This window comes from Xenopus laevis, chromosome 3L, assembly GCF_017654675.1.
Source record: "Xenopus laevis strain J_2021 chromosome 3L, Xenopus_laevis_v10.1, whole genome shotgun sequence".
Lineage (NCBI taxonomy): Eukaryota > Metazoa > Chordata > Amphibia > Anura > Pipidae > Xenopus > Xenopus laevis.
The window spans coordinates 107,251,272-107,265,075 of record NC_054375.1 but is presented as its reverse complement, the minus strand read 5'-3'; the positions used below and the strand labels follow the sequence as shown (position 1 = coordinate 107,265,075).

General features: G+C 40.0%; 1 protein-coding gene across 1 annotated transcript in view; it reads right to left on the bottom strand.

Annotated features, from left to right (window-relative positions):
• Positions 1-13,804, bottom strand: part of myo5a.L (myosin VA L homeolog) — a 101,216-nt gene that overhangs the window by 86,110 nt on the left and 1,302 nt on the right. The window lies entirely within an intron of this gene.

The following is a 13,804-nucleotide window of genomic DNA, read 5'->3' as shown; positions in this document are numbered from 1 at the left end:
CAATGTCCATCAAGCAGACTCTCAGCTTCTGCATGACTCCCAGCTAGGGATGCACCAAATCCACTATTTGGGAATCAGCCAAACCCCCGAATCCTTCACGAAAGATTCGGCCAAATACAGAACCGAGTCCTAATTTGCATATGCAAATTAGGAGTGGGAAGGGGGAAACATTTTATTTTTACATATGGTCACGCGATTTCCCTCCCCGTCGCTAATTTGCAGATGCAAATAAGGATTCAGTTCGGCCGGGCAGAAGGATTCGGCTGAAATCGGAATCCTGCTTAAAAGGTTGAATCCTGGCCGAATCCCTAACCGAATCCTGGATTCGGTGCATCCCTACACCTAGCATTCCTTAAAAGCCAAACAAATACCCTAAACAGGAATTCCATATCTACCTTAGGTTCAGTGTTCTCCAGGAATCATTTGATTTATGAGTGAAAGTGATAGATGCAATAGGTTGCTATATAAACCTGGTTGATTTAAAGGGATCCTGTCATCCGAAAACATGTTTTTTTTCAAAACACATCAGTTAATAGTGCTACTCCAGCAGAATTCTGCACTGAAATCCATTTCTCAAAAGAGCAAACAGATTTTTTTATATTCAAGTATGAAATCTGACATGGGGCTAGACATTTTGTCAATTTCCCAGCTGCCCCTGGTCATGTGACTTGTGCCTGCACTTTAGGAGAGAAATGCTTTCTGGCAGGCTGCTGTTTTTCCTTCTCAATGTAACTGAATGTGTCTCAGTGGGACATGGGTTTTTACTATTGAGTGCTGTTCTTAGATCTACCAGGCAGCTGTTATCTTGTGTTAGGGAGCTGCTATCTGGTTACCTTCCCATTGTTCTTTTGATTGGCAGCTGGGGGTTGAAAGGGAGGGGGGGTGATATCACTCCAACTTGCAGTACAGCAGTAAAGAGTGATTGAAGTTTATCAGAGCACAAGTCACATGACTTGGGGCAGCTGGGAAATTGCCAATATGTCTAGCCCCATGTCAGATTTCAAAATTGAATATAAAAAAATCTGTTTGCTCTTTTGAGAAATGGATTTCAGTGCAGAATTCTGCTGGAGCAGCACTATTAACTGATTCATTTTGAAAAAAATGTTTTTTTCCCATGACAGTATCCCTTTAAAGAGGTTATACAATGTATATCACTATTGATGACAGCTAAGGTTGTCCTACTTACATTTTCTTTCTAGCCCACCGAGCTTCTTCCATCCAGCCTTCTAACCAAAGGCACAAAAACATGCACAGTACAAGGAAGGAGCCAATGAGCATGCACATCATACCCATCTTGCAGTTAAACCTTTCCCCACATTATTCAACACTCAGAAGAGGCATCAGGTTTAATAAAGTAGAGCTTAAAGGGGCGGTTTACCTTGAAACTATCTGTAACAGGTCTTACATTTTCCGTCTGTTGATTACATTAATACTTTACCCCTCTGACGTTTAGAATTAAAACAATTATCTGGCTGCCAGGAGTTAATTAGCAACTAAGAAGCAAATCAATAAATTTGAAACTGAAATTGAAAATAAATAGCCGATGTCCTGAAAAGAACAATAAGGAATAAAAAATAAAAGGCTCTCATTGATTCTGTATATTTGGTTGCTGGGGTCTGTATATTTGGATGCCAGAACACAGATACCTACAAGTGTGTGAAATAAAACATACATTTATCGTGTCTGCATGTCAGCTGTGGGGCAAAGCTACTGTTCTGTTCTGCTCTATCAGATACATTGTATACTGCGAAGTGTAATTGTTACAATTGTTTTCCTTCAACTGCTCAAACTCCCTTTTCAAAGGCTGTGATGTTTAGCACCTTCTTAATGGGATGGAATGATCATTTCAGTAGTTCTCCCTACCACTTAAACTGAGACTAAAGCTGGCCATAGACGCAAAGATTCGATCTTATCAATCGAGGATTCGTACAATTTTCGGACTGTGTGTGGAGAGTCCCGACATTTTTGTCCCACGGAGATCAGTCGTTTGGTCGATCGGACAGGTTGTAAGATTTCTGTCGGCTGCGGGTAATATCTCTGCATGTATTGCCGACCGTACGACTGTCAGTGGGAGACTGTCTCCAGCTTTGTCAGACATAACTATCGTACAATTGCTGTCAGGGGCAGAACATTGGCTTATCTGTTCTTTTACTACTTTATTTGATCGGAATGGTTAGTGGCAGGTCGGGAGATGGGGAAGTTCGATCGTTCGAGGATTGAAACAATCAGATCTTTGCATCTATGGCCAGCTTAAAGGGATACTGTCATGGGAAAAAAAAAATTCAAAATGAACCAGTTAATAGTGCTGCTCGAGCAGAATTCTGCACTGAAATCCATTTCTCAAAAGAAAAAGATTTTTTTATATTCAATTTTGAAATCTGACATGGGGCTAGACATTTTGTCAATTTCCCAGCTGCCCCTGGTCATGTGATGTGTGCCTGCACTTTAGTTGAGAAATGCTTTCTGGCAGGCTGCTGTTTTTCCTTCTCAATGTAACTGAATGTGTCTCAGTGAGACATGGGTTTTTACTATTAAGTGCTGTTCTTAGATCTACCAGGCAGCTGTTATCTTGTGTTAGGAGCTGTTATCTGGTTACCTTCCCATTGTTCTTTTGTTTGGCTGCTGGGGGTGGAAAAGGGAGGGGGGTGATATCACTCCAACTTGCAGTACAGCAGTAAAGAGTGATTGAAGTTTATCAGAGCACAAGTCACATGACTTGGGGCAGCTGGGAAATTGCCAATATGTCTAGCCCCATGTCAGATTTCAAAATTGAATATCAAAAAAATCTGTTTGCTTTTTTGAGAAATACATTTCAGTGCAGAATTCTACTGGAACAGCACTATTAACTGATTCATTTTGAAAACATTTTTTTTTCCCATGACAGTATCTCTTTAAGGATGCTGCCTGTAGCCCACTCCAAGCACTGCAGAACAATTCTCAACTACAGTACATAAAATGGATAAAATAGAAGCCTCCTTGGCAAAATTATACAAGTAACAGGTCAGTAAAAATTTTGGCTGGGGGGGGGGATCAGACTTTTACTGCCATCTTAAATCCCTAATGGCTCATATGTTTAGCATTGCATTTAATAGCTATACTGGCACTCTTGCTATGACCATCAGCACTAAAGGTCTTTAGTAATAGTTGTCAGGAAACAAGCACAATCATTCACCCAAAAACCATACAGTCGCTAAACCATAATCGCTTTGAGACTGAAACCCCTCTCCTATTTCTTCTTTTTACAAATGAAGCACTTACACCATAATTATATTTGCCCTAATATGCAACACTGCTCCCATTATAGCATTATGTCCCCTGTATGTGCTGTATTATAGGATACCCAATCTTATCACCAGGTTCTAGTAAACCAACAAACACAGGAAGAAGGGAAATATAACAACAGCTAAATGATATATCATTTACTATTTTTTTTTATTTTAGTTGAGCTCACATATTCTCTGCACTGCCCATTGGCCAGTATTCTATCCATAATTAAAGCATTTACTTGTGCTCTTTTCACTTTTCTGCGCTTAGAGAGCATGGCAGGAGATTAAAGCAAATGAGTAATTTATTAGAGACAAATTCTCAGCCAGTTGACTGGATTCCGTGACATGCTAGCTTTCACAGCAAAGCTATTTTGCACTATAGATGCACCATCAGTTTCCCTTGGTCACTGAACCAATAAGCAGAGCAGGTTGGGATTTTTCATTTACTGGCAGGCTGATAACTAGACAGATGCACTGTAATGAAATACTACAATAAGAAGCAGACACACTGAGAAAGTTCCCAAGAGCAGAATTCAGCCACAGGGAAGAAAGTATCAACTATGAATCAACAATATAAATGTAGTCACCAAGGCACAGTAATGCAAGGATTTATGCACAGGATATTAGATGATCAGATGAACATTGGGTAATAGAAAACTCTAGTACCCAACTAATGTACAAATGATGTGCCCCTGAATTAGTAACCACCAGAAATCCTAAACAAGTCCACATAAGTATCCAGTTTATATTACACCACCACACTTTCTAGCTATCAGGGTTGTCAGATCAAAATAAAATTAAAATTGTACTTTTTAATAACACCAAAACACAAAAATGAAGGACCGGTTAACCAAAATGCATGGGGCTTTCTAGCTAACAGATATTTCCATAATGTGGGACTCTAAAATAGAGTCTATGGGAGACACATTTTTGTAATTCAGAGATTTCTGGATTGACAGGTTTCCAGACCTGTATATACACATAAAAACATAATCTAGGTGTACCGATAACATACAGTATTGTGAACAACCAATAAGTCAATTATAGACAAAAGCATTCAACATTGTCTATCCATCATTAATGAACTGTAATTGGCAATGTCTAACTGTAGGGAAGGGTGGGGGGGAGAAGGGCAGTCATTCAGCGCCTGTGCCTTTCACCTTTAATTCACTATTCCAGCAACCAGTGCAGGTGGAACTCGAAAATAGTGGCTGATCCAGGAAGGTACAGTGAATATACAAATACAAGGGAAGATACTTATATCATCCCTCTGGAAGCCTGTCAAGATCAGGCAATAGGGGCAGAAGGTTAAAAGGAACGGTAAAACATTATAGAAGTATCCTTGGTGACCCCTTACGGAAATGTGTGGGTATGTACCTAAATATTGAGATCTGTAGCTGAAACTGGTCAATATTTATTCAGGATACCTTTGATTTCTTTCTCTTGGTTAGAAAAAGTGCAAATAAACCTCACTGTTTCGAGATCATATTCTGTTACATTGTTTTTGATATCATTATCTAAAAGGGAAGGCTTGCCAGTATAAGTAAAACAGTTCTTTGACTTGGGTAGAAAGGAACAAGTACACTATAGTTGACGAGTTCTGCTGCAGCAATTTGGTTATTTGATGTATGTAAATTACATCAAATCTCTAATTAAATGGGTCTGTAAACCATCTCCAATAATCACATTTCAGGGTCTGTCACATGGTGGAACTATCTGTAATGATTTTAATGCCTACTCCTCTCCAATTTCTCCCCCACCCTCCCCTGAGTACCCTTACACTAGATTATCCTTCTTCATCAATCCCCAGACAATACATATAAACCCTTTCGGACAATTTCTAAAATGTTACCCTTGAAGCAGCTCAAGGATGTAAATGCTTTACAAAAGACATTGTCACATAAGGACATTAGGGAATGTCCATCACATTTCCAATTACTCTAACCAATTCCCATAAGATTTTGTGCCGATGAGTCTGGGGGAAGGCTGCTGTGTTTTTCCAGGAAGGCACTTTCACAGATAATAATTATGCCTTTAGTCAATTATTGGCATCAAAATCCAAGTTATTGGGAATAAAATAGAATTCAGCCATTGCCATCACCTATAACACATTTCTGTGTGTTTCTTTTATTTTAGGATAAACTGTCCCCTTGTGTTGAGGCCACAGGGGCGTTTCACATAAAACTAAATCCATTACTCTCAGACATTAAACCAATTCATTTAGAGACTGACCTCTGACCTGCGCCTCAGTCTGGCCATATAACTTAATAACATGATAATGCTATTCCTTCTAATGCATCATGCCCCAAAAAGTCAAGTTACTCCAATAAAGAGCAGCCAAAGGCTTTATACCCAGGGCATACCAAAATAGATTTAATCAACTGATGATTAAACTATATTAATGCTACCATGTTAAACTCTGCTATTTTATGCTAGAATAAGTAATAAGCCCTCTATCAGTTGGCCAATTATGAGGTGGATTGAAATTTCATGTGCAGACAATATTTCTTCCTTATTTCCTTCTACAGAATTGTAGCTACTCTGAATCATATAAACAATGTAGGAATGTGCATTCTAGGGATCACCTTCACAACAATTAGACAATGCTAAATAAAATACATTTCATGGGCTGACAAGAATAGTCCTGGGCTAGGGCTCATCAGGAGACTAACTGATACTCCAGTAGGTTAGTCCAACTCTATACATTTATAAAAGAGTGAGACAAAAGTTCATCATAAATCACCAGGGGGAATGCCACAACTATTTTTTTTTTTAACTTGCACAGGTATGGGATCCATTATCCAGAAACCCATTAACCAAGAAGCTCCAGATTACGGGAAGGCCATCTCCCGTAGACTCCATTTTAATCAAATAATTAAAAAAAATTAAAACGATTTCCCTTTTCTCTGTAATAATAAAACAATACCTTGCACTTGATCCCAGCCCAGATATAATTAATCATAATTGGAGTTAAAACAATTCTACTGGATTTATTTAATGTTTTTATTAGACTTATGGAGAACCAGAGTACAAAAAAAATCCTTATCCAGAAAACCACAGGTCCCGAAAGTTCTGAATAACACGTCCCATACCTATATAAAATTCTTATGGGGTTATATAATAAAGACACAAATCAAGTAGCAGTGGAATAATTAAATCCCCAAAGCCCTGCACAAGATAGATAAACTAGGGGTAACTAAGAGCAATAGCCATCCTCCTCCTTTTTATGTACTTGCCTTTTATAAAGAAATTAGAACACAGTATTGTGCTTTATTAGTAAATGGAAGTATCTGATGAAATGTGGCTGTATGTTTCTATTGCAGCAGTGGATGTTCACAAGGTCAGCTGCTTATATATGGCTGTGTGTCTTTGGAGTTCCTTGCAGGAGATTACATCAGGACACTAGTGGGCTGTGTACATAAACTTGTGTGGAAACTTTATTAATCAGCCTTTTACCAAAGTGAGTGTTAATTTGTATTTTATAGTAGAGTTTCTGTTCTGCATCATGGCAGTAAGCTCACAGCTGGATACAACAGAAGTAGTGATGGGCGAATACATTCGCCTGCTACTAATTTGCGGCGAATTTCCGAGTTTCGCTGCAGGCGAATAAATTCGTGAATCTCCCGTGAAAGTTCGCTGGTGAAGATTCGCCGGCGTGATGTTCACAATTTTTTCGTGAAAATGTCAGATTTCCATGATTTTTTTGTGAAAACCTTCAAATTTCAAAATTTTTTAGTGAAAACCTTCAAATTTCACGATTTTTTCCGTGAAGCGAAACGGGAGAAATTCACCCATCACTAAACAGAAGCCTCACAATGAATCCCAGAGGCAGCATGAATGGCAGAAACCTTGCAGCTCATACTGACTTATATTGCCCGTCACCTTGAATGATGCAGTTTGTGTACATTACAAACAATGCGAGTGTGTGGAGATGAGCAGTCCTATGTTTTTGCAGCGAGAAGCTGACTAGTCCTCTGCCCCTGACCATTTTTCTTGGTGTTAAAGGGGTGGTTTGCCTTTAATATAACTTTTCGTATGTTAAAGTGGTGGTCAACTATAAGCAACTTTTTTTAATAATTTGCCTTCTTATAATTCATTCAAACTATCAATTAGGGGTCACTGACCCCATCTTGAAAAAAACAAATGTTCTGTAATGCTGCACATTTATTGTTACTGCTACTTTTGATTACCCATCTTTCCTTTTCAGGCCCGCTCCTATTCATATTCCAGTATCGTATTCAAATCAATGTATGGTTGCTAGGATGATTTGGACCATAGTAGCTAAATAAATCGAAAACTACAAATAATAAAACAACTGCAAATTGTTTCAGAATATCACCCTCTACATCAAGCTAAACTTTAATTTAAAGGTGAACAATCTCTTTAAGGGAGACACCTTAATTAGTCCAACAGGTATAAATGGAGAAGAAATTCAACATTATGACCAATTTCGCCTTTTTAACAATAGTAATACTTTAAAGGGGAACTAAACCCTTCTCAGATACTTTTAACCTTTACATGCATGACAAAGTACTCCCTTGCCCCCTATCCAACTGCATCACCCCCATAATACTGACCTTATCAATACCCCCTACTGGATTTCCAAGTGCACAGCAGTACTGGCATCACAGGGGCTCATTTATAAGCAGTGGGCAAATTTGCAACTGGCCAGGGACCCATAGCAACCAATCAGTGATTAGCTGTTCTCAGCCACCTGCAGGTTGAACGATGAAAGCAAACCTTTGACTGATTGCTATGGGTTACTGCCCAGGTGCAAATTTGCCCAGGCTTTATAAATGAGCCCCACGTTCCCAGTCCCAGGTTCCTGGAAGTAATAAGCAGCCAGCAGCATGAGGCCAGGACTACGGTTTGGTTCAAGGGAGTATGCTCCTGGTTGCCTATCACCACTTTGGAACATTAGACCAGAAGTTTTGAAGCCAGACATGGTGGGCCCCAACTCTACTACACAGCTCTGCACTTGCATATGCAGTTGGGGAAACTGATCATTTCAAAGTTTAAACACTCCACAAAGGTGGATTTATATTCCTGTAAATGCTACCTATTGATTGGTTGCCATGCGTTGCTAGAACTGAAGCAAATTGCTACCCTGTTATTACCCCTAACATCTCCTTTGCCTCAAGGTAGTAAAGTTTCATATGCCACGAATATCAAGTGAATCGTGACATTAACTGCACATTCAAGTATATGGTCATTTTGACCAATTCACGTTTTTTTGGAGGGGGGAGGGTTGTGTGTATATTCGCCCTGATACAGCCACTTTCCAGATTTCAGTGCATATATATATATATATATATATATATATATATATATATATATATATATATATATATATATATATATATATATATATATATATATATATATATATATATATATCTTTAAAATCTTTTATCGGTTTGTCCTGAAATCAGTCATTTCACACAACAAAATCTGCCTGTGTAGGCCACCTTAAGGGCTATTCCACACGGGGAGATAGCCACGCGTTTGCGGTCGCGGCGACAAAGCGCCGCGCCAGTCGCCGCGACCGGCGCAGGCGACAGTTTTGTATGGGCGCCTATGTAAAAACGCCTGTGCTAACCACACGAGGCGATGCGCTTTTCAACAGTCGCCTGAAAATGCCTCGCCAGGCTTTTTCAGGCGACTGTTGAAAAGCGCATCGCCTCGTGTGGTTAGCACAGGCGTTTTTACATAGGCGCCCATACAAAACTGTCGCCTGCGCCGGTCGCGGCGACTGGCGCGGCGCTTTGTCGCCGCGACCGCAAACGCGTGGCTATCTCCCCGTGTGGACTAGCCCTAAGACTGGGGAAGAATTGGTTAAATGCCTGCATCTGTAATTGCCAGCAGGAGAGACCAATCCTCTACACTTAATAAGTATATATTCTGGCAAGTCAGCTGAAGCCCTTGGCACTGCAATGCAGAGCAGGAAATTGCAACTTCTTTTATTTCTTACACAAGGATCGCTGCTCACTGTGCTGAATGAGAGCATGTAAGGACATCATGCTGTAGATATTTGCAATGTGAACAATGTTATGTTCTATAAATCTTTCACTGTTATAAACTAGTCCACCCCTTTTAGAAGCCTTTATTGTAGCCATGCCATATACACATGGCAGCCTCTTGTGGCTCTCACTGACTGAAAAAAAAAAAAAACACACAGAAAAGCCTAAAAGCACTACCCTACATGTAGCTTAAATGGGCACAAGAAATTTGTGTATCATATTTTAATGGGCACAATTCTGTGCCTATTTTGGCTTACTTTTGCTTAATGAGGCCTTATAATTCAACCTGTGTCATTTGCTAATTGCCTTTAAGGCATGGTTCACTTTTAAATTAACATTTAGTATGATGTAGAGCAGGAATCCCCAACAGTTTTCACCCGTGAGTCACATTCAAATGTAAGAAGGGTTGAGGAGCAACATAAGGATGAAAATAGTTCCTGAGGATGCCAACGAAGGACTATGATTGGCTATTTGGTAGCCCCTATGTGGACTGGCAGCCTACAGAAAGCTCTCTTTGGCACTACAACTGGTTTTTATGCAACCCAAAAGTTTCCTCCAAGCCTGGAATTCAAAAATAAGCACCTACTTTGAAGCCACTTGGAGCAACATGTTGCTCATGAGTTACTGGTTGGGGATCACTAATGTAGAGAGTGACAGTTGGAGACAATTTACAATTGGTTTTCATTTTTTATTATTCATGGTTTTTGAGTAGTCCAAATTACCCTAGCAACAATGCTGGAATATGAATAGGAGAGGACCTGAAAAGAAAGAGGAGTAATAAGAAGTAGCAATAACAATACATTTGTAGCCTCACAGAGCCAGTTGTCTTTTAGATGGGTCAGTGATTCCTATTTTGAAAGCTGAAAAGAGTCAGAAGGATATTTTTGTATAACACTAAAAAATTTATTTAAAGAGAGGACCTGATAACTGCTCCATAAAACAACCTACTTGATGGATATTAGAGAAACTACAGAAGTTGTACATTCAAGCTGCACTGCCACATGTGCAGAGATGGAACTCTTCTTATCAGCCACCCTGGCAGCAACAGGCTTAATTATACAAGTACAACAGGATCAAACTGGGTGATCTGAAAGATAATAGAGCACATTGCCTTCTGCTTCATAGAGCTGCTAGGCAACAGTGGCAACGCAAGTCACGATTACTCATTTCCCTGAATGAAGTCAGAATATGCCTGCCGGCCTAGCCCCTAGGTGCTTACTCACTCACACCGCTTACACCATCTCTTCAGCTTCTCTAAAAGCAGCTCTCAATAGCCTGAAGAAAGAGGCTGCGGCCATCCAGCTACTGCTAAAATAATATCCACATCCGCCAACATCATTTGGCTGTGGACAAGCGCAGTTCAGCAAGAGCAAGGTGACAGCAGGTTGGCTTGTCCTGCTTGCATTTAGCAAACTTCTCTGTATAACATATGTTACCAATGGATTAATCTCTTTAAAGCTATTGTCACACATTGCAGCTTTTAATATGCACAGTATGCAAGGAAAATGGATGTGTAGGTACATGAGAAATGGATAAGTATGCACATGAGAAATGGATGTGTATGTTTGTGAAAATAAGTTAAAAGAAAGACATTGGTAGCACCCTCTGGCAGAATGCTACAATGTGTCACTGGATAAATAAATGACTTGGGCAGCATAATAGGAAATAAAATGTTTAACAGTGCAGGCCCTATCGTAGCTGCCAATTTTATTGTACTCTTGCCCATGGGATAGGCTTCTAAATTATACCAATTGCTTAGTATGTTACTTATGATGATAATGGAATTCTCAACGCCTAAGCTAGAAGCCCCTTTCTCACTACAGACGGAAGGTGGCCCTACACAGACTGAAGGCATTCCTAACTTAGCAGCTCATTCAACTTGCTCGACAGTTATCAATCTGGCAGGTTAAAAATTCCAATCACTTGAGGATGCATAAAAGTGTCCTCTCCAAATGGACCTCCCTAGGAGCTCATTATGATACCATTTTTGGCCTGGTGAGCTCAGACGATCCTGATTAACTGACACTCTCCCCTAACCATCTTATCACAAAAAAAATATATTTCTGAGGGTCCAAAGATGGCCATAATTAAATTATAAGATCTGCTCATTTGACAAGGTCACCGACATACCCCCCATGAGGAGGGAAGCTGCTATCCCCTGCTTGGCTAACCACCATATACTTATCATGGCTACAGCAGGCCCCAAAGGGTCACAGGCCTGGGTGCGATCACACCCTTGCATAGCACCCCCAGTAGTTACTCCACTGGTTAAGCCAACATTCACATCATCATTTATCCAAAAAAATCTGTGTGCTAGTACTGGGCCCATTGATATAGGTTTTAAATGCTGGCGATGATATAATATAAGGGGCTTAAAGCCAATAGATCATAGGAGAAAGTGAAAAATGAGAACACTGCCCACCAGAAGAAGAAATCACTTGTGACAATAACACAGAGAAGAGGAAAAATAAAAACAAGGACATGGACACTGAATATCAAGAACATGTTCTGTGATATCAAACGCTGCCGAGGATTAAGATGGATAAAGATGGAGACGTGACCTTATTACATTGCACAGCAGTAAACACCGACCAGAGCAAAGAGGAAAGCTTCACATTTTCATTCACTTAAACAGACAAAAACGTATTGTATATCACATATTAATTAATTATAAATTTCAGTCAAATTCATGACAGTTCTCTTTAACCTCTTGCCTACTACACCAGCTGTCAAGGACCTGACTACAGACACCATAGATTTGACTCTTCATTTTGTTCTTTGGCCCCAGCAAGGCAATATTAGAGGTTAAGGGTAGGACTCCACGTACTATTTTGTCGCGATCCGACGCGCTGCGACAATAAGGTAAGAGATAGAATTGTCGCATTGTGTCGCATCGTTGATCTGACGCGACACGACTGTCGGATGCAGACACAGCACCACAGAATCGTTCATGGAGTCCTACCCTAAGGGGTTAAAAACAAAAAAAGAAAACAAACAGGAGATACTGACAAACAGAAAGAGAAATTAGCAAAGAACAAGTTCCGAGGGAAAGGAATCAGACTGTGCTCTAGCTGCAGTTTCATACAGCAGTTCAACAAATATTTAAACAAGTTTTTTATTGGGATTTATTTCTGGATGCATGGTTGCCAGCTCATCTCTTCAAAAGCCACAGGGACACCATAGGTATCACAACTGGACAACATGCACATTTTGCCACAATCTTGCATAAATCGGCACTGATCTGTATAAATGGATCATGTTCAATGTGTCTTTTAAAGGTGGCAGTAGCTCTAGCGTTCCTAAAGCAACCAGCTTTCAATCAGCAATCAGAGAATTGGGTGAAAATATAGTTTTGGGAAAGCACTGTACAATATTGTCAGGGCAACTGAGTGCATTTTAACAAACCAGAAGCAATTGCGTTTTAAAAGGAGAACTAAAGCCTAACTAAAGAAGTAGCTACACATATTGCACATTATGTTTTGGGCTTCTATACCAGCTCAAGGCAACCAGAGCCCTTTAGCAGGGAATATTCATGCCTCCAAAGATGCCCCAGTAGCTCCCCATCTTCTTTTCTGCTGATTCACTGCACATGCTCTGTGCTGCTGTCACTTACTGAGCCTAGGGACCCACTCACAATATACAGTACACATAGAATAGAAATGTCACAATATAAGGCTGATCAGTAATTAATACAGATAATTATTACATGGCAGCACATAAACCAGTGCAATTAGTATCCGAATTTAATAATCAGCCTTGTAGCATCAGCTTATATGACAAGCCAAGCTCATTTTCTGCTTGATAATTTGTGACAGCCCCTAAGCTTAGCTTCTCAACAGCTGCTCAGAGCCCACTGAGCATGTGAGTTTCGCAGTCTCTTTCCAAGATGGTGACCCCCAGTGACAAGTTTGAAGTCCTGGATCATTGCTGCTATTGACAAGCTGAAACTTTAGGCTGGTGCAATAAGTTCAGTATATCAAATATGGCATTTTTAGCCACAATCATTTTTAAGGTTTAGTTCTCCTTTAAGCTCATTGCCCCCTTGTATACACTATTAGACTGGAATAGTGGGGAAAAACAAGGGGAATTGCACTTTTCACCCTGCACTTGCACTGAGCCCTACTGAAGCCATACAGCAAAAGTTATTTTTGTAATTAATAGGAAATGGGTTAATAGGAAATGTCAGGCTAACACCTGCTAAAGGCATTTCTTTTAAATGGGGTGACAAAATACTCACATATATTTACTATTTGACTAGAATAAACACATGGGATTGATAAAGGCTCATTTAGGGCTGCAGAAAATCAGTGAAATCCTGCACAAATGTGCTTTCTTGGGAAATAAATGAGAGTATTCTTGCTGCTCAGGGCTGTATATGTATCATGTGCCAGAAGCATCCTTTACTAACGACTGTGATTCATATAATTAGATGTCCAAGGCCATGCTTCCCTTTCTCCCTATCTGCAATGTATTTACTCAGCCTGGATTGAGCGAGCAAGCATGATACAACCAGTGGCA